This window comes from Echinops telfairi, unplaced genomic scaffold, assembly GCF_000313985.2.
Source record: "Echinops telfairi isolate 266 unplaced genomic scaffold, ASM31398v2 ScPeMD7_20;HRSCAF=75, whole genome shotgun sequence".
NCBI classification, from domain to species: Eukaryota; Metazoa; Chordata; class Mammalia; order Afrosoricida; family Tenrecidae; genus Echinops; species Echinops telfairi.
In genome coordinates, this window is record NW_022103917.1 from 12,883,605 (window position 1) to 12,889,780 (window position 6,176).

The following is a 6,176-nucleotide window of genomic DNA, read 5'->3' on the forward strand; positions in this document are numbered from 1 at the left end:
AAAGGTTATTTTCCCACAGTCCAGTTCTCTGAAAACCTTCCATCGCCCACTGAAAGTCATAGTCTAGGAGGAAAGCAATCATATGCTAGAACGTCAGGGACAATTGGAAAATCAGTGTGAATGCTTGCCATGGCCCGTCTTATTTATCCCCCAAGCCTGCAGATGCACAGTCCTGGACAAGGTGGCTTCTCTGCGCACACATGTAGTTTTTAAGAAGAGGAGGGCATTATGAAGGGGGCGGAGGCTTGGGCACCAGAACAACACCAATGGACAGTGAGTACTAGGAATGGTAATACCAGATGTTTGCAAGAGAGGCGCCTGTTTTCAATTCCATTTTGAACACTACGTTACAAAAGAACTATTTTAAAAAAGAAAAAGCAAGATTAAGGGAAAAGAAAACAATCAAAAGAACATCTAAAAGTGTTGAATGACCCCCTGTTTGTTCCTGATAAACTTCCATCACACCTTCTTCCTCCGCTGCCAGTTCTGTTGGAGTGTGAGCATCAGCAGCTTTCCAACCTAGGAAGAGAAACCTGAGCGAAGTCATCGGAACTCCCTGTCTTTGACCATCTGATTCTTTGATTCCTTGAGATGTGTTGTCATTTTCACCTTGAAATGGATCGCAGTGCTATCCTGTCCAATGACTTGGAGTTGGATGTATCTCCTTCCTGCTTATTCCCCAAGTCTTCAGTTTAAATTTTGCCCCCTCAGCAGACATAGTGAGGTGGCTTCTCCCCAGGGGTCTCTGTACTGCAGTGACTTCGGCCAGGCACAATCTCACTCTGGGGGTTATAACCCTGCCTGTCTTCCCCACAGCACAACACTGTGGCTGGAGGGACTCTCTCCTACATTCTTAGATCAAGTCTAAGCCCTGGGATTACAGTATCTTCTAGTCACCATCCTTTCTTCCTTATCTGATCACCATAGCTCATAATAATCTGTCTCTGCTCTGCTCTCCACCCTGACCTCTTGCCTCCTGCAACCCAGCAAGGCTCAGGTCTACCATACTCCTTGGGTACTGGAGTCTGAATTCTGAACTCTAGTTCATGACTTAGGCCTTGCTTCTTAGACTCCATTTCAAGGCCTCATGATAACCATCCCTGTTAGGATTGAAACCTTTCATCTCAAAATGATCAGTGCTGATCACTTGCCTGAACTGGTATGTGCCCCTGACTTATACTCCCTCTCAGTAGACTGATTACATTCAAGCCTGTATCTTTTTATGAGTGTGTTCCAATGGTCTTGAAGGGCAGCAGTGGTCCAGAAAAATTCAGATACACCTCCCTGGTTTCTTTGTTCATCTGGAAACGATTACCTTCCTAAAGAATCTGAACAGATAAGAATTGTCTGACATTATCAAGTCAGACAAAAGGAAAGAGGCACAGCTTTAAGGTATCAGAAACTACCCAGGACTCTCTGGTTGAGGATTATATCATTTTCTTTATCTGCTAATTAAAATTAAGAGTTAATAGCCAATTCAGAATAGCTGAGCATACTAGGGGGCACCAAAAAAACCCATATTTTTTCAAAGCTATGTATTTAAATTTCTTTACAAAACAACCTTATCACCTTCAAAATACTCTCCATTTACAATGAATACATTTGTCAAGCCTATGAATTCATTAGAAACATTTTTCAAACTCATCTGTTTGGATGGCTGATAGTATCTCCCTCATTTTTTTCTTCACCTCTTCTAACATCATCAAATCATTGTCCTCTCATGTCCCTCTTCATTCGCAGAAACAAAAAAGGAGTCACACTGAGCGAAATCAGGTGCGAGGGGCAAAAGGCATGCTGGGTTTTGCTCCAAACTGGCATACTGAGATGGCTGGCAAAACCAGTAGCCCATCTGCCATAAATCAGGTCTTTTTTGTCTCACACTGTTACATAATCTTTTCAAAACCTCTAACTAGAAAACTTAATCAACAGTCTGACCTGGTGGAATAAACTCCAAATGCACTGTCCCCGACACATCACATCCGGTTTTGGTGGGGTATACCCCGTTGTACTCTTGATTTTTACATCACCCAGACCAGCAACCTTGAGCCATTGCTCTTTGGATCAGCCTTTCTCCAGACTAGCATTTAATCAGCTAGCCCAAACCTATTTCTATCAAGTTGATTCCCACTCAGTGACCCTATAGGACAGAATGGAACTACCCTATGGAATTTCCAAAGTTGTAATCTTTACAGAAGCATACTGTTATATCGTTCATCCTGCTGTGTTCAAAACACCAGCCTTTTTGGTCAGCAGCTAAGTGCTTAGCCACTGCACCACCAACATGAAACCAATTCTCAAGGGGGAACTGATTGCAATGATAGCCGCATACCCGCCCCTCACGCCCTGAGGGAGATGAACGACAGAAGCATGGGTAAAGGGAGAAAACGGATAATGTAATTTATGAAAACAGTAATAATGTATCATTTATCAGGGGTCCACGAGGGTGGGAAGGTGGGGAAGAGAGGGGAAAAGGAGGGGTTGATACCAAGGGCTCAAGCAGAAAGAAAATGTTTTGAAAATAATGATGGCAACATATGTACAAATGTGCTTGATACAATTGGCATATGAATTATTATAAGAGCATTAAGAGGCTCCGATAAAATGCTCTTTTTAAAAAAATCTGAAAAAACAAACAAAAACAATTCCCCACTAAAAGTCCCTTTCTCCATATATGGCGACTCAAATGTGTTAGTCTGATCCTTCTCCCAAGTAGTCATTCTTCATTTCTTTCTTTTACTAATAGAGACCTCTGAGATTTAGCAGAGACCCTGGCTCTCTGGAATACAGTCCACGTGTCCCAAGCTCCCTTATTACTTTCGGAATCGTTCCCTGCTGTGGTCCTACCACTTTCAGGACTCAATTTGGACATCAAGTCCTCTGAAAGCCTTCTCTAAACTCATCCTCCCGGTGGGGTGAGCAGCCTGTCCTATAGAATCTGAACAATCCAAACCCATCGCCCACCCAACAATGATCACACTGCCTGTCAATTGACCCTTCAGCCTTTTCTAGTCCAGTACGTAATGCTATAGCTATACTTACTAATTTATTTAATCAATGCATCTTCTGAAAGTTTACATCAAAAGACACGCCAGTGTTCAGTGCTTCCAAATATTGTCTTATGAACAGGGTGGTCTCTAGTGGTGGGTGTGGAAGGAACCTCACCTTCATGAGAGATGGTGTGGTTATATGCAAAGAATCCTGGCCTACTCTCAAAAGACTTGGGTTTTTGCCATTAATTCCTAAAGGACAATCCGCAAGGCCCTGGCTCTCTCTGGACCTCAGTTTCCCTTTCTGTAAAGTAAGGGTATTGACAGGAGTTCCCAGACATATCTACATCTCTGTATGTCTTTAAAGGCATTCGTAACCGGCTGCAGTGCAGTGTAAAGATTTGTTCTATCAAAGCATTTCTGTTTAAATGACAAACATTTGAGAAAGTTTCATGAAATCACAAATACCTCAATGTTTCTGTAGAGTTCATTTCTTGCCCCTAGAGCAGCGGTTCTCAACCTGTGGGTCCCCTTTGGGGTCAAACGACCCTTTCACAGGGGTCACCCGATTCAGAACAGTAGCAAAATGGCAGTGATGAAGTAGCAAAGAAAATAATGTTATGGTTGGGGGGTCACCACCACATGAGGAACTGTAAGGAAGAGTTGCGGCATGAGGAAGGTTGAGAACCACTGCCTTAGATGGACTGAGGGGCAGTCTGAGATCCGTGGGGCTCCGAGATGGGTCGCAAAGTAGAACAGGGAAGGAAGAAGGTGGCAGAAGTGGGCACCATCAGTTTCCACCCTGGCTTCACAAGGAGGCCTGCCGGAGGAAGCACAGCTGCTGGTGGGGTGAAGAGGATCCCCCTCACAGCCCTGAGACTGGACCAAACAGTTTGCGTCCAAGCAAGCTCAAGGGTCACCCCTTGAAGAGCGTTGGAGCAGAGTCCTCATCTCGCATCTCTTTCACCTCCCCAATTCGGCCCCTCCCAATCTTCCCACAGTGAGGAACTTTCCCAGGCTCCAGACTAAGATCGGCAGATTTTCTTGAGGTGCCGATTAGGACATCGCTTTGGATGGCATCCAACTTGCCAGGTGTCTGGTTGGAGGCAATTAGAGAAGCCCCGACAGGGCATCCCTGCTGGTAGAGTGTTGTTGTGGTTGCTCGTGGGAAGGCTGATAACCCTTCTCTGAGAAGACGGCTGTATTTGCACTTTTGCGGTTTGTGAGTGGAAGGGCGATGGTTCTGCTTTTCCTCGGGTTTCTCTTAATCCACGTGACCCTCAATGCACATCTTTTGCCTGGAGTGTTAGGCAGTGGAAGGGACTCGCTGACATGAACCGGATGGGCTGAGAATGAAGTGCACAGAACCAGCCCCCCCACAAAAAAAACAAAAACCCCAAACACCTCACTGCCTTCCAATTGATTCCAACTCAAAGCAACACAATAGAACAGAATAGAACTGCTCCGCAGGATTTCTGAGGCTGCAAATTGTTATGGAAGCAGACTGCCTTAGCTTCCCGTTGTAGAGCTGCTGGTGAGTTTGAACCACTGACCTTTCAATTAGTAACCCAATGCTTAACCTGGATCCTGGGGCAGAGAGTGCAGAGTGATCCCATATTAGCAATCCCAGTCATGGAACAGAAAGGGCTTTGCCCTCACTACGTCTCGACCCAGTTCGTCCTGCTATTTGAAATACTGTTGGCATAGCTTCCAGCATTATAGCAACATATAAACCATCATAGGACCACAAACTGATAGGTGCATGCTTGAAAATGTAAGCCTATATGTTCCTACATGGACTGAAGAGATGGTTTGAGATCCATGGGTTTTTAGATCGCTTGGAAAGGAGAACAGAGGTTGAAAGAATGGTGGTCCACGTTATTGGTCATTTGTTCCCATCATTTTCTCTCTGGAAATTCTTCCTAGTGTGATAAGAGGGGACCTGGGTTGTTCTGCAGTATTTTTCTCTTCACTCTCATGAACCCATCACAAAAATTTTTTTAAACAATCCCACAGAGGCCATTTATTGTGGTTGAGTAAGACCATTAGGGTAATGAAAACAATATGAGCCACGTTTTAGAACTATATTTATAACAAAGAAAACTTTAAAAGGGGGGAGTGCAGGAGCTCCTGCCCTCAGCTTCTCATTTCAACGATCAGTTCTAGTTGGACACGCTTTGTAGCGGAGCAATGTCATCTCCTTTCCGCATGATCCGTCCCATTGTTTCCTTGACTTTGTCTTACAATGAATCTCTTCTGCATCATCTAACACAAGGCTCATGTACTCATCCAAGCCGATGAGACAGCCCTCTCTCCGCATATTCCCTGGCTCATAGAGCCACACCTGAATCCGAGATCTGTTTTGCAAGTATCTGAAGATGAGGTTGATAGGCTGCACCATCACCTCTGTCCGTCGTTGTGGAAGCTCACAGAGACCTGCATGCTGGCTTAAAGAGTAACTTCCTGGGCACATCCAATATTAAGCGAGGCAAAGAAAGATCATTCTTGCCAATTTTTTGTTGTTGCTGAGGAAAATGTGATGAAATATATATATATTCTAAGGGACTAGGAAAAATCTGGTGCTTAAGTAGGCACGCAAGAAATTTTGATGAATGAAATCTATTTGTTGCTGTTGGGGTTGTTGTCCTGCCGTTGGTAAGATTTCTTCACCTTAGCTCTAAACCTCTTTACTGTGATTTCTTTATGGCTGCCATATTTTACATTATCAATAGCTTTCTTGGTGTTCTTTGACTATGCTTTCTTTCCTATACAGACGTACAGTTGCGTAACACCGACAGTACAGTCTGTGATATGGAACGTGAGGTGATTTGGACATGGTGAGAACATGCCTCAGCCATGAGCAACAGCATTCATTGATTTTGACACTTTTATGTTGTTGTGTGTCCCTGTCAAATGGATACTTCTCCTTTTCCTTGTGCTGCTGCGATCACTAGAAGTCGTTTTTCTGTGTCTGGGAGCCCTGATGAACTTCATAGTTACCTATTCAAAAGAAAATTGAACAGAGAGCTAACAGTAAAGAGACGTGTGTTACTTGAGATCGGGTGCTGAGGTCTGCATGTCAAAGGATACACTGTTCACTGGTAAACTTTTATTTGCAAGTTTAGAAGTTCACATTAAAGTACTGATGAGAAGGACAGTATAGTACATATGAAAACCAGTCACATATGT

At 44.0% G+C, this 6,176-nt stretch overlaps 2 pseudogenes; both read right to left on the reverse strand.

Moving 5' to 3' along the window:
* Positions 1-280: 280 nt before the first annotated feature.
* On the reverse strand, positions 281-1,076 carry LOC101649778 (annotated as a pseudogene).
* Positions 1,077-5,149: 4,073 nt separating this feature from the next.
* Positions 5,150-5,388, reverse strand: LOC105978219 (annotated as a pseudogene).
* Between the last annotated feature and the right edge of the window lie 788 nt (positions 5,389-6,176).